This window comes from Polistes dominula, unplaced genomic scaffold (assembly GCF_049000335.1).
Source record: "Polistes dominula isolate Pdom_NZ unplaced genomic scaffold, Pdom_raw_medaka contig_15, whole genome shotgun sequence".
In the NCBI taxonomy this organism is placed as follows: domain Eukaryota; kingdom Metazoa; phylum Arthropoda; class Insecta; order Hymenoptera; family Vespidae; genus Polistes; species Polistes dominula.
In genome coordinates, this window is record NW_028300915.1 from 8,640,001 (window position 1) to 8,655,705 (window position 15,705).

Genomic DNA, 15,705 nt, shown 5'->3' on the forward strand with positions numbered 1-15,705 from the left:
TTTCTTTTGTTTTAGTTATTTCATTCTTAACAAACCAGGCATATATCCGTATCTAATTTATTATAATTTTTTCTTACGTGATCTTCTCACGTAAAGAGATCGAATGCATATCCGTGACCGGATGCTCCTTCTCATGGATATTCCTGGAAAGCGTTAACAAGAAAGCCGGATCTAATCTTTCTTTCGTCGAGGCGGCAAAGCCTAATGATGCGCGTACCGAGCGAGATATCTCCTTCCCTTTCCCCTCCTTCTCCTTCTTCTCCTCCTCTTTACTCTCCTTTTTTCTTGTTGTCTTTCTTTTTTGTTCAGATCTGTCGGAAGAAGGAGCTTTTTGCGATAACTCTTAAGACCGCACATATAAGAATCCTTGCAGAGAAACGAAGAGAGTTGGAGAAAGTTGGACAGAGAGAGAAAGAGGGAGAGAAAGGCCTTCGTACACTTACTCTCGTTCACGTTTCTCATTCGCTTTAACTACAGCAAAAGTCTAGTCCGACGTAATTTGTATTTTCGGCGTCGTAAACACGTCCGTCGCGTATCGCGAACGCGTCTTGCCGAGTATTTCAGAACCCCGTATATAAATCCGTTATTCAACACGCCATTAAGTGCCCGCTCCCGTGAAAGAGGAAAAGAGAAAGAGCAAGAGAATGGAGAAGGAAAATGAGATAGAAGGAGAAGGCTGACTTATTTTCGAGAGGAGACGCGCGGGGAAAGAGAATTCTAGCGCTCGTAAATCGCAATTACGAAGCGGCGCGCTTGAGAATTTGTCGCGCGGCCATCTAAGATCTTCCTACCTCCCCCTTTTCCCCCTCTCTCTTTTTTACATTCTGTTCCTTTCCACGAATCTTATTGTAGTCAAACCGCGAAGTTGAACGCATGCGAGCGCGACGTTTCAACGTCGGGGACCACCGTAGAGAGTTGGAGACCCGTCTATGCTTTACGATCCTATCAAGTATTCTTCGTTTCTCTCGCTAGACCGAACCATAAGCTTTCCTTCTAAACTCACGACGCAGAGATATTAACTTTGCCATACCAAACTTATTCTTGCGAAAGATAAAAAGAGAGAGACGGAGAGATTGATTATAAAGGGAGTGGGAGAAAGGAGAATTCGATAAAATATCAAGGCCAACGAAGACGTGTACGAATCGAATGTAACGAGCGTTCATAAATTCCCTTTTTGCATGTGCACCGTACCGCGCCACTCGTTTATTTAACTGGAATAACTCAACGGATAGACTCGCGCCGATGTCTATGAAAACTTTTAGATTAGATTAGGTATGCAAAAGGTGCGAACAATAGTATTTATTTCCATCCATATTCGATTTCAATTTTTAACTAACATTGAAAGATAAAAAAAGATTTGTAAGAGAGAAAGAATGTGTACCAAATTTTATTGTTAACATGTTAAGATTATTTAATAAACATATATAATAAATGGTTATCGTACAAATTCAATGCCATCCGTCCGTGTAATTTCTAATCGAATTGTCATGTGTCCATCACAGCATACCCTTTTGATTTCCCTGTAATCAATGTGGTTTGTTAGGATAGTACGAGTAAGAGAGAGAGAGAGAAAGGTTGAAATTTCGAAACCACAATTTGCAAAGCAAAGAGCAGTATACTCAAGGTGTAACCTCGTCTCGACGGAGTAATCTTATTATTTCACGATTTCGCGGGATATTCTAGCCGTTTATGACGCATACTCGAGGAGGAACGTGCTACGAGATAATTCGAAAGGAGACGAGCGTCGACTGGCAGACGAAGTCGGGTGCAAAATCAATTAACCAAGACGTAAGATGCTAGATTGAAGGAGATCCTACAAACGACAAACATCCCCTTAAAATCACGCATGCCATGATGCAACCACAATTGGTTAAGCTGGATTAAATTTTTTTTCCATTCACTCGATCTCTCTTTTCTTTCCTTCTTTCTTTCTTATTTTTTTTTCTTTTCTGGTAGACGCTTACTTTTCTTCTTCCAAAGACGACGAGACCAAGAAAGTATTCGCCATTTGAAAAGAATATCCTATCACAAAAAGAGAACTTCAAATATTTGAACTGGACGCGACGACAGATTTTTGCAGAATACTATTCCCACAACCTTCTTTTTCTCTATACTATAGTATTATATCACGATACATAGACTTAAAAGAAGAAAGAGAGAGTCCTCTCTCTTAATCTGTTCGTGGCACGACCGACAACGATGAATTATTAATGATCGTAAACGTCGAAATGCTCGTGAATTCTACCGGTCGGTTTTTTGATTTATCATGGTTTAATGAATAAAGAAGAACGACTGATCGAAGAGTAGGAGAGTTAATAATGGCCAAAAGGATACCTTGATTTATATTCCTCTGAAAGTGAGTGGTTGTAACGCCCGGGAATTACGATCTCTTTCGAACAATTTGTAAGACACTCGTCCATTTTTAGAGAGCTATCAAAACGTTGTCTAGAAAGAAAGGGAGAAAGAGAGGGAGAGACGAGTTTAATAAGGGTGGTTCATTTTCTAATCGGTATAATGGACGAAAAATTCTCTTTGGAAGGTATTCATCCTTGTTATATTTTATTTGGGATAACAATTAAAAAAACATCAAAGATTGTAATCGTAGTCCGTTCGGTTCGAAGTACAAAAGTAAAATAGTGAGCAAAGAAATAAGAAAAAAAAAAGGAAAAACTATGAAAGGTAGATATTATTTTGAATTTTGAGTGGTCTTTATCGATAAACATTTCAATTATAAACGTATTAGGGTCCAGCACGCGAGAACCACCCACGTAGAAGGAAGCAACCCTCGGGGGCAGTTCGCAAAGAATGCTCTGCTCGTGTATTTTCGTGCCGGCGTTGGCATAAATAAAGGAAGAGAAGAAACGAAAAGATCGAGTAGACGTTGAGGGACCACCCGCGAATACGGCTTCCAGAATCGATAAGTTGTAGGAGAGACGGGAACGTACGCCGCAAGTGTGCTTCTGTTGCTCCTGCTTTTGTTGTTATTATTGGTGTAGTTTTTAGTAGTGATGATAGTGTGGTGGTGGTGATGGTGGTGGTGATGGTGGCGGTGGTGGTAATGCTGCTGATCCGTCGTCATCAAATTCGCCAAGTTTGCTGGTCCATTCGTCTTTTCGCGTGGTTTCTTACTCTTTCCACTTTTTCTTTTTCTTTTTCTTTTTCTTTTTTCTTTCTCTCTCTCTCTCTCAGTCCCCCTTTTATTTTATTTTCTGACCAACGGCAGCTCCTGTCGGCTTCGACGGTCACGAGAAGCGCGAACGTGAATCGTAACTCTTTTGTGAGATGAATAATCCCTGTCTCTTTTAAGGCAACCGAAAATAAAGATATGAGCCAAATTCACCATTGGTGTTTCGAGAAAAAGAGAACTAAAAGATAGAAGGTGTAGACGATAAAATTAATATGTAGTTTTTTCTTTATTTTATTTCCTGTTTAAATACGCTATCGTAGACGATAAAATTAATATTTAGTTCTTTCTTTATTTTATTTCCTGTTTGAATACGCTATTGATCTTACAATTAGTGAAAGAAAACTCCATTCAGAGATTGGGAGGAAACGATATTCCGTTGTTTAAAGAAAACAAAGTTCCTTTATGCATGATTTCCACTATGATCTTTACCAAAAAAAAGCTGTACCCATCGGCTGACTATGGGGGTAGATCCTTCTGCTATTGGTCGATAATATTCATAATCTCCTTCTCTCTCCAAAGGGGTGTGTTACTCTTTTATGATATAAATATGTGAAAGTCCGTAATCAATCAAGTCTTAGCCTATCAGTTCTTAATCTGTATCAGTCCGCATATCTGTTTTTCTGTATATCCGTCTGTATTAGTCTTTAATTCTCAGTTCAATAATTATACTTTCAGTCTGTTATATTGGTCTGCGTATTTTATCAGTCTATATATCAGTTTATTAGTCAATTAGTCGGCCTTATATTCATAACTTTTTTTTGTATTTTGTATTTTTGTAACCACGCCACTTTTTTGTAAACCTTTCGTAAATACCGCTCAACATCACATCACTATAATTTAATAAACTATCATATATATCATCATCGGTTATTATTTCTTTTTGTCTGAACCCCACAAAAGGATGTATGAGACGTGAAAGATTAACAAACGATACACTTTATTTCAAAATTTCTTTTGTTTCTTTTTTTTATTACCTCGTGATATGTAATACATGGTAAAAGGTTAAATAAATTCATTTAAATCAGTAAATAAATTTAGTATATAAAATTTAAAGAGCTAGCAACGTTCGAATTTTACAATATTTGCGTTCCTTTTTATAACGGTTCAACAAGTTCTCTCACGGAATCAAAGAATTACTTCCATCCAAATCGATTATCATGAACAGATAGATTTCCCATTTGAAAGCACAACTTGTCGTAGCTCTATGACAATAGTCAATGAACTCACGAATAAGGGGTGTTCTTTCTCTCTCTCACTTGCTTTTTTATTCGACTCTCTTTTTACCCCAAACATCCACCTCGTATTTTTTGTCAGGTTATTATATCGCGCGAAGCTTCTTTTGCAAGAAAAGGGGAGAAAAATATCTTTCTCTTTTTATGTTGAGACCGAGATACTTCCAACTCGATCTATACTACGAACATTTTCTTCCATTTTCTGTTATTTGAGATAATCAATATCAGATGCTTTGATTTCAAATTTATTAAAAAATATACGGATATATTACAATCTATCGAGTTTAATAACTTCCGTACGATTTATTTTTTAATAAAACAAAATGGGCAAAATAGAATGGATTTATTGGTTAACATAAAATTTCGAATGATCGAACTCGAATTGTGACAAGTGTTCCTGAAATTGGAAGATTCTTGTCTTTGTCTTCCTTTCTTTCTTTTTTACGATAATATAGCCATAGTAGTCGAACTTATGGCTGTCTCGGAAAGTTCCAGGATTTTCTATGACATCGTCATCGTCGTCGTCGTCGTCGTCGTTGTCGTCGTAGTCGTCGTCATTGAGATCGTCGTTGATAGGAAAGGGAGAAATATCAGGGCGACACGCTTGAGCGATCTCATTGTAACTGTGGATTACTCGTGGAAGAAGCGAACGAGAAAAGTCACGAGGAGGAGAAGGTGGGAGGTTAAAGGGGGATATTGGGGAAATGGACCAGCACGCCAAAATGGTCTTGAAAGGAGTCTCCCTATTTTCGTGAAAGAGTTATAAAAACAAAGTCAATATCATAAGATTTTTTTTTCTCCCATTTTGTTTTTCTCCCATTTTTAGTTTTTTTCGGTTCCTATTTTTTGTTCTTTCACCTTGGCCCTCGACTAGTAGTACATTGATATCACTCATCGGATAAATCGATAGATATTTGTTGCCCTCATTTTTCAACTCTGTAACAATACCTAGACGAATTAATCACTCGTTAGAGTAAAATTCAACCGGATCGATTGATATTTTCGTATTTTTGACGTTCGTTATACACGTGTTCGGGGTTTAAAAAATAGATGATAGGGGGTTTATAGAAGGGAAAATCGAAGCAATTTCTATGCGTTCAAAAAAGTTCATAAAAAAATTCGTATAGTTCGGTAAGGGGTCGAATATATGTTAAATTTTCGTGCACTTGTTATTATATATCCAGGAAAACGTGTGACGACGAATAAGGAAAGAGAGAGAGAGAGAGAGAGACATAAAGACAGAGAGAGATAGAGAGAGAGGAAGCAAAAGAAAAGAAATTTAGGATATATAAAAGGGAGATCAAAGTGACGAGCTAAGTCGAGGGAAATACCTACTCGCGTGTTTCGCAAAAGCGAGTCAACTTTCCTCTTTCTTTCTTTCTTTTTCTCTCTTTATTTCTCTCTTTTCTTCTCTAACAGAAAGCTAAAGCCGGGTGACTCCTATCGATCGCTCCATTTGATATTCCACGTTGAAACTCGGTTAAATATTTGACATACCGAGAACGAGGGTGGCTCGTAGTAATATGTACCGAGCAAACGACGACGGCTCGGCTCGATAATCTGCAGCGTCAATGTAATATCCACGAGATTCAGCTTGACATGAAGCTACTGGCGCATCAAAGTTTTCAGAAGCCATACCAACAATGGTCGAGGTATTGTCCATGTTCTTTATATCTATCTCTCTTTCTCTCTTTCTCTCTCTATATTCGACTACGATTCTTTAATTTGTTCAATGGGCTATCGTAGCCGTCCTTCTAGTCTTCGTCGTTGTTGTCATCTACGTCTATGTCTATATTCAAGCGAAATATCCATCCTGGATCGAAAATCCTTCACGCGAGTGCACCAGACTAACCAAGTTTCATCGTGATTTACGAGACACCCTGTTAGATTTTGATTAAGATGATATCGTTCGTGAATTATCGTCGGTTACACATGCCCTAACGAAATCTCTACTTTTCTTTCGGTTAAATAATTTTTCCAGATATTGATAAAGCTTGTAATAAAAGAGGGAGAGAGAGAGAGAGAGAGAGAGAGAGAGTGCATTTTTCATAGTCTGTACAAATTTAGAAGCACGTAACTACATATTTAACTACGTCTGTTATTTTTAGATATTATTTTAGATAATTAAAATAACTAATTGACAAAGGACAAAAATGTCTTATTATTTTCTGTCCAAATTTAGAAATGAGTAAACAAACATCAAATTTGTATTCCATTTTTTGTTTGAATAATTTTTTAAATAACCAGTAGAGAGAAAGAAAGAGAGAGAGAGTAAAAGAAAGAAGAGTGTCTTTTCATATACTGTACAGATTTAGAAGCGGGTGACACATAGCTAACAACGTAACGTAGACCACGCGTTAGTCTGGCAATATACCGCGATTGTGTTGCTGTTGCGAAGGGTGTATTTTCGTCTAGCATGAGAGACAACGCTTGCTTTAGAACCGAGTCCGCGGTATGAATTAACAAACACCCTACGTACGTCGAGGGTTCATAAGAAGTTAAGCGTACCAACGGGCTACGATACGAGAAGCCTCGTAATCCTTTTTGCACGCAACATAATTCGCGTTTACGTCCTCCTACACTACGTACGGGGCATTTTATATATTTACGCGAAGGTTAACTAAAGCCATGCTTTTTATTGGACTGGACCAGGATCCAGTTTTCTCTGACGACGAATTTCTCTCTTTCTCTCTCTACTACCATCAAAACCACCACCACCATCACCACTACCTTTTCTATCGTTAGGAACGTAATACAGTATAAATAGGGTGAACATATTTTTCTTTGCTTAAAATAGCAACGGTTAAAACGGATTTCTTTCGGTTACGACTGTTACTTGTTTGATATACAGTAGAAGAAAGAAAATATGCCTTCTAGTTTGTTCTTTTGTTTTATTTTTATTTTGGAAATAAATAAAATAATATCTCGATGAAAGGAAATTATAACAACGTTCTCGGATAAAAGCGAACGATTATTGTGTTGGATAGCTATTCAAGCGAACGAAGTTAAAGATTGAGAACAGAATGCTAGTAGAACCACACATACTCTCCCTCTCTTGAACTCTCGAACTCTTGAACTCTCTTTCCAGGTGTCTTCAGGGTCGTGCAAATGTTTACTGAGTCTCCCCGCTCTATTTATTTATCTGACCCCACTGTAAGGGTTTGCGGGGGAGGGTGGACACACGGCAAGGGGATATTGTGTGCTGGAGAATGAGAAAATGTTAGATCGAGACAGAGAAAAAGAGAGAGCAAGAGAGAGAGAGAGAGAGATAGTGAAAGGAAGTTTGTCACAAAATCAGCTTTTGCGAGTATTTGGGTTAACCCGTAGAAACAACAAAGAGCTAGGCCAAGCTTTTCGAAGTTCCTGTTCTTCTCACAATTTTGTTCCTTTGAAGAATATCGTAACACACTAAGAGATGGTGTGTACCCACCATCTCTCATTCTTGAGAGATCGAATTATCAATTATTAAGTAGTTTTTGTCATAACTAAGAGGACAACTGCGAGAAAACTGGTATAACGCTTTAGGGTATAATTTGCGAGAAATAACTCGTAGAAATGGTGAAGAGGAAAATAGGGTATCTCGTAGAACGATATTGAACTTAGTAAAAAATTCATTCAAGGTAACGCGGATGTTATGGGGGAAGTGGTGGAGAGGGAAGACTTGGAGAAAGCATTCCCTCGTAAGATAAGAAACGCTTCTCGAAGAAGTCCAAAGACAAACTCGAAGTCTGATGCGTGTTTTAAAAAAGAAAAAGTAACATGAGGTAGAAAAAGAAGAGCAATGCGAAGAGGAAAGTGCTAAGAAGTAAAAAAAAGAAAGAAAGTAAAGGAAGAAGAAAAAGAAAAAAAGAAGAAGAATGAAAGAAAGAAAAATTTGGAAGAATCCTTTAGTTTTCCCCATAGGCTATAACTCTTTTCCGGTGATATTTGACTTGGCGTTCCTCACTCTGCGGGTGCTAACAGGTCGGCTAAATCACCATGCTGGATGGTTCCGGTTGGCGCCTAGGGCGAATCGAGATTACCCCTGTACCTAACTTACTCGAGGGTTGTGTTTTAGAGAGAAGGAGAGAAAGATGGGATAAAAGAGAAGGTGAGATAGAAAGGGAAGCCAAAATGTGGTTCGACGGCGATGATCTAAAAAAATGTTCAGCACGTTTCGTATGCTCTATCGGCGTTCTCATCGTTGTCTTCGTCGTCGTAGTCGTCGTAGTCGTCGTCATCATCGTTTGCCAAGCACCGTGATAAAAACTGTGGAAAGCTTGCTCGCGAGCAAGCGAGCAAACAAGTAAGCACGACTGGTAGCTAGACAAGTATTTGATCACAGGCGGCGCGTCTCTAATGAAGATCCGCCCCCATTGTTGCCAGCGTATCTCCATTATTTTTGCGTCGTTATTAAAAATCCGCCGTACACCAGGGCCAGACAAAGAATTCGACAGGCATTGTCCCCTCGTCGTCCGTGCTTTTTGTTCACCATGCTAAATGTCAATGAATCTCTCTCTCTCTCTCTCTCTCTTTCTTTCTTCTTTATTTTTTCCTTCTCTTTTTCTCTTTTTCCTCGTACGTTCTCATCGTCCTACTGCTCCTCTTCGTCCTACTCGTCATCATCGTTGGTAGTTTTCCTACTCGTTGATATCGGGTAAAGTCCTGTGAACGACTGCATTTCGTCGTAAAGGATAAAGAAAGAGAGAGAGAAAATAAAAGATAGGAATCAATTGTACAGAAGGGAGTTACCACCCTTCGAGTACCGAATATCCCTTGTGATGTTGATTTTTCCAACTATTCCTCGAACCCTCCTACATTCGTGCTATTGTAAGCGACGTTATGATAACCAAACGTCGAAACAAATTCATTGATTTCGTACCGATTACTCCCAATGGACCTCTGACAATAAGTACATTCGCTAAATAATTTGCTATCTCAATTAATTCTTTCGTTTTCTAATCAGCACAATGTCAACAACATCGAAGCTAATTTGTGGAAACGAGAAATGTCAAATCAAAGCTTCAATGATTCATCAATCAATTTTTGAAAAAAATAAAAAGATAAAAAATGTATTAAAAATAATGATATTAAAAGAAAATATTAACCTATAAAAGCTGTAATTGATCGTATTATTTGAAACTGATCGTTTTTCAATTATTAAATCATAATGGACCTTATCACAAAGGAAAGGAAATAAAAGAAGACAGAGAGAAAGAAAGCAAAGAACGAAAAAAGATTGAAAAGGTGAAGTAGATGAAAGGGGTGGAAGGATTGGTTTAGGAGAAAAGAGAAATGACAGGGGGAGGAAAGGGGATGTAAAAGGGAAAAGGACGGACAGGATCACACTATGGGGATGGTTTCGGGATACGGATAGCAGTCTCTACGGCCACGGTAATGGTTATAGCACCATCGCGTGCAATCCCATTAGCACCGATGCAATTTACTCGATCTATCACACCCTATTAAGCGGTGCGCTCTCCACCCCCGCGGGCGCTCGATCGCTTAACGCTCGTTTTAATCGAGTTTGCGCAACCATGGTCAGTCTTGCGTTTTTGCCACTACGTTTTGCCGATGAACATTTTTCGAATGTGCTCAAAGTCGTTTAATATTTGTTACAATTGCTTTACCTTCTTCTTCCTTCAGGCTAAAAGGAATAAACTTTCGAAGGAGATTACTGACGTTTGAAAAGTATCGACTGTCATCAAAAAACTCAATGAATTCGATGAAATTATTCTAATCGATATCACGACTGAAAATTTGTCAAACTTGTTCAATTTTTGCCATAATCTCATTGACTTTTTTATCATTTAATCGACAGCACAAAGTACATCATTGAAAATAAAATTTTCAAATTGAAAAAGCTTGAATCATAAACATCACAAATTTTTTTAATAGTCTGAATCATATTCTGTCATCACTTGTAATAATATGTCAATGTGTATCAAATTTATTTTTTATTTTTATACATTTTCAAGGTGCAATAATTTTTGACCGGATAAATAAATATTACAATTTTTTTTTAATAATACCTACGCAAGAATTGCTTGATCCGATTTATTAATCCCGATTTATTAAAATAATAATATTTTATGAGAATTATGCGATTATGTGAATCAATAATCTATTCTAGAAAAATATAAAAAGAAAGTTTTTTTCCCCAATCCAATATATTCATACAGATGTATTGGTATTGTATTAATGTATAATAGATGTATATTACTGTCTATGCCTATTGTCTAATCATGAACTGTGAAAGCCTCCGTTTATCTATATAGGTATCGCTCTGCTAATATACAAAGCCGTTTGTACCGGTCGGAACGATATCATGCGCATATTCCTGAGAGATAGATAGATAGGTAGATAGATAGACAGATAAAGCGAGAGAGAGACAGAGAGAGAGAGAGGATCTTGCAATTACGAAATGGAACTTCATCTGTGCGTACTAAATCGGGATTGCTTTCGAACAATCCTCGAAGAGCAAACTACCAGCATTGTTGCAGATTAAGAAAATATAACCGATCCTGTTTAATCAAAAGTTCAAAAGTAGATTTACAGACCTACTTACATTTAATATCTTTTTTTTTTTTTTTATTTTTCAAGTGATTCAGGATGTTATGCGTTTACTTAAGAGTTTCAAATTAAAGAAAAGTGAGAAAATGTCGGAATCATTGCTAAAAGGAAGAAAAAAGTAGGAGGCAAAAATGAGCAAGAGAGAGAGAAAAAAAGGTAAATTTAAAAGGTGGATTGGAAAATGGGCCGGATGTTGTTAAAAAAACAGACCCTCCACACTTTATGCCACCGGCTGTTTGAAGTGAGTGCACCATGGTCTTTCAGTCGATGGGGTATAAAAAGCGGGAGGGTTGATTTGACTCCTTCACGCTAAGGGCTCCTAATGTCAGCTGGTTGCTAAGTGAGTTGCGACGATCTTACTTCGTCCTCATCCTCGTCTTCATCGTCCTTGCCGTCGTCGTTGTCGTCGTCGTCATCGTCGTCGTCGTCGTCTCACCTTCCGTCGATTTCGTCAAAACTAGAAGGACGAAAAGCCGAAGGGACCTTACAGTGAGGAAGGAATATCCTTCTCGTTCGTAGCAGCTGTTGCTCGACACTTCCTTCCTTTTCCTTTTCCTTTTCCTTTTCCTTCTAATGCCTTCCTCTTTCCCCCTATCTCTCTCTCTCTATCCCTCTCTCTCATTCGATATCAAAGTCCTTCCTTTTATTCTCGACTTCAACTGTGAGAGACGCGAGCTTACTCTTACCTTTTCTACTTTTCAAAAATTTACCCAGGCATGAAACGCGATCGATCGCGACACGATGTGATCAAATTTTTCGATTTTCCTTTCTTTCATTTCTTTATTCTTTTCTTTAAATGCATAGGAAATGGAATGAAAATTATTTTCCTTTTTACTTTCTCTTTCTCTTTCTCCCTTTTTTCTTTTCTAATTTTTTTGTTCTATTTCGATTTCTTAGTAGAAGCTACACGATCCATCAAACTTCTATTCGAAGCAAATCAATCGAGCATTGCATCAAGTTTATATCACGACATTCTCAATGTCCCAAGAAACGTATTTTACTAGCTTCAGCAAAAACTTTTCTTAAAACGACGTCCAATCAAAGTTTTCTCTTCCTTTAAGCCACCGATGGAATTTCTAGTCCTTTACCCGGAAAAAGAAAAAGAGTTCTGTAGAGACTAGAAGAAGAGCTTCGACGAAATAAGATTTCTTTTGCTATCTCGAATGTACTAAAAGGAGAAAAAGAGGAAAATAGAAGACGAATGTACCATGAATGATTCTTCCTCTTCTCTTTCTTCCTTTTTTTTTTTACTTCTTCTTCAGAAAAAGAATTCTTTATAGTAAGCATACTAGAACGTTTATTCACGATCGGTTAACGTGAGACTCCATAGGATGATTCGTTTCCAGCTTTGGGTTACTTCAATCAAGAGGAAGGCATTTTCCATGTCGGAGGTTGCCGTTGATCCACGCGAGAATCCCGAAGCACAGTTGACGCCTGTAATCATCTCGTTACAGGTACATTGTACGCGTAGAAGCCAGCACGAGTACGACGTACCCCCATAAAACTTTATCCTCTCTCTCTCTAACACACACATACATGCACACATACACACGTACACACACACGCGTACTCATGCTCATATATATTCTCATTCACTCTGTCGTTTTCTCTTTCCAGTGATCGTGATCGCGTGTACACGCACGCACGCACGTACGCATGGATGGACACAAGCACGGTAGAACAGCTTCCCCTTCTGCCTGAAGCACCTTCGATGATTACATGGAACGCAGATGAGGCCGCGATGTGCATAGAGTCCTAATCAGTTGGCACATTGTGAGACGCGAAATTACAGGAGACGAGAATGATGGCTATGACGATGACAACGTAGACGATGGGTCACGATGGAACACACCCTTAATTAACTCTGACGTCCTTGTGCCTCTTTGTCCGAACGGTACGTTACCGCATACGGTACGGTATGCGGTGTACGACGCGCGTAATCTCCGTAGGCAGATTTTCCTGCCTTCCGACTCTGGAACGACACGATGAAATTACTTTCCCCGTGGTACACTAGCGGTATCCTATCCTATCGGCAACATCATATACTATTTTTATGTTCTTTCATTTAATCTACTCACGTGAAGCCAACAAAAAATTCGATTTAACCAAGCTGGAATTATCTTAAGCTCGAAAGCAAGGAATTACGTATGAGATAACTTGGTAGTACAATTAGAAGGATTACTATTCGATCATGCTTTTGAATAAACGATTAAGTACGTAATCCTTCCTATAACGTTTGCTCATTCTTTCTTCATTTCTCTCTTATGGGACTCCCATGAACCGCTTCATATAAATTAAGTGTTCTTCTGTTATATAAAAAAAGAAAAAAAGAGGATGATCAAATTTGTGGATGAAAGGAAGCACTCGCTGTAACAGTCGAACGAAGCTTCGCGATCGACGAAGCCGGTGCGTAAGCCATGCTATTAAGGGCGGCAAGTGGGTGCATCTGTCTAGGCAAACCTGGGCTTAGTTCCAAAATCTAACTGCAAACATAGATTCTGGTTACTCAGTGGCATCTCTATTCGCCAACTCTCCCTCCTTCCTGGCCGATTTCTCCTTCATCTCCTTTTCCATTCCTTTTATCTATCCATTCACTAACTAGTTCAACGGCTCGAAATATCCTTTTGCATTCTATAAATTAATACCTTTGGCTAATATCGAACCAAGTATATTAGTAAGAGAAAATATGTATATTATGATATCTGAGATGTACTTGTCCGAAATGTTGAAATGAATTTCATGGAAACTTTAATGTTTGAAACTAAAATGTTTTTTGGATATAGTAACTACTCCAAATAGAAATTGTATCATCTTCGTTACGTTTCTCAATTAAACAGTTAAACTTAATAGGTAGAGCTTGTAGATTGAAAATTATAGATATTACTCCTACCGTTGTACATATAACGTATTTATTTAGTATGTTATTTGTTCCGTACGAGACAGTTCCAAGAACATCCTGTAATTTACGTAGCGAATCGAGATTTTGTTCCTTCCATCTTCCTCTCGTTGGTATTTAAACGTACGCACCGACCCATTGAAAATAGCCTTTTATTAAGTAGATACGGATCTACAAATTTTCCTAACGATGCGTCAAAGAACCCATGAAAGTACGAGAGATCCTGCCAACGTGATAACACACATAGCGATGAGAAGAGAGACTTCAGATTTCAATGTGCGATTCTCTTCTCTCTTATCCCATACTCCACTAACCTCATTTGTTACTTTCAAACGTTCCTGCGTCATCTGTATAGATGTATGTAAATATGTATACATTCGTAGGTTTTCACGATAATATCAGTGGTCAGAGGAGGAATGCTGAATCCAAATAAATTAGAATCAGAAAATGAATCGACCATATGATCAATCCTCGTTAACACACCGAGAAAAAGGCTTTGATTTCTCTGGTGCTCTTATCATATTCTCAAACCTCACATCACATGTCAAGCCACGTGGAATTGAAACGTTCATGATATGTTATTATACCTTTCAACACGTATTTCGACTTAACCAAATTTATTTCACATCATTCTTTTATAATCAGATTCTTCAACTTATATCTGTGAACAAAATAATGGATTTTGAGTGTCATCCCTTTTACTTTTCAACATCACAAATTACAAATAATTTAGTACGGCTATAGGAGCTTTTCTATATACTCAGAAAACTAACTATTTGTGTGATATTAAGAAGCTCGATGATCTTTAATTTGATGTCATTCAAAAGTGAGTAGCTTCCGTTTCAATTGAATAGAAAAATCAATGAAAAACATTTTTATCACTTGTAACGTTGGAGAAAAGTATCTCACGATTTTGTATATTATATGTTAACAAATGTAAGTAAAACGAGATCATTTCCAAGACGATTAACGATATCTTTAGATGCTTGGGATATCCTTTTTACGGTATTTTCTTTTTACCTTTTACATACCCTGCATATTCTCCCTTCCTCCTTCTTCTACTCCACCTCTTTTTCCTCTCGTTTCTCCCTCTCCGATTTACCGCATCACCCTCTCTCCCGTAAGTTTAATTAGGTCCCGCTTGGAGATATCATGAGATCAGCAGCTCGTTAGCATGTTTTAATTGGCGGCTGTCAGTGAGATCCTTCTATACGATAAGCGCCTCCTCTAACCAGTCTCCTGCTTGGTGACAAGACTCTACATGTATGTACCTCCAGTGCTACTTACTTGCTCGACATAGGGTTTCTGTAAGTGTACAGTATAAACAGATAAAAAGACAGAAAGTAAGACAGAATAAGAAAGAAAAAGAGGGGGAGAGAGAGAAAGAAAAATAAAAAAATATAAAATGGGGATGAAGGAATGGAAAAAGAAGAATAAGAAGAAGAAGAAGATAAAAGGAAGGATCAACACGTAGTGAACTTTTTGTCGCTTAATTCTGTCGTTGAATGACACCGAAGAAGGAACCGGTCGATTGGTTGTCGCGAGTCTCAAGAAAGATCCACTTTCATATAGCGTTGTGTGTTCATGGTGATGACCACGCTGGATAGAGACGTGACCAGCACGGAAATTAAGGAAGATGTCTCGGCCTCATTGCTGGTATTGATCCCTCCTACCCTTTCAATGTTCTTCACACACTCGCTCTTTCTCTCTTTTTTCTTTTTCTTTCGTCTGTAGCCAACTGCTTTGCCCCTTTCCATCTTGCTCCTCTTCCTCCTCTACCCAAACCTCATCTCTCTCCTTCGGCTGAACATGTTCTTTTTAACGAGCTCGTTCGTACC

At 38.2% G+C, this 15,705-nt stretch overlaps 2 long non-coding RNA genes across 8 annotated transcripts in view; one reads left to right on the top strand and one right to left on the bottom strand.

Moving 5' to 3' along the window:
• Window positions 1-13,723, top strand: part of LOC149033237 (uncharacterized) — a 152,015-nt gene extending 138,292 nt beyond the window's left edge. For all 6 annotated transcript variants that reach the window (XR_016175971.1, XR_016175973.1, XR_016175972.1 and 3 more), the window contains one exon: window positions 12,589-13,723. This is a non-coding gene — a long non-coding RNA (uncharacterized LOC149033237). The remainder of the gene's footprint in view (window positions 1-12,588) is intronic.
• Window positions 13,724-13,862: 139 nt separating this feature from the next.
• Window positions 13,863-15,705, bottom strand: part of LOC149033239 (uncharacterized) — a 62,873-nt gene continuing 61,030 nt past the window's right edge. The window contains exons 3-4 of one of the 2 annotated variants that reach the window (XR_016175975.1): window positions 14,899-15,172; window positions 13,863-14,528 (exon numbers count right to left, since the gene is read on the bottom strand). This is a non-coding gene — a long non-coding RNA (uncharacterized LOC149033239). Of the gene's footprint in view, window positions 14,529-14,887; window positions 15,173-15,705 lie in introns of both variants that reach the window. The other variant, XR_016175974.1, reaches the window with a different exon arrangement.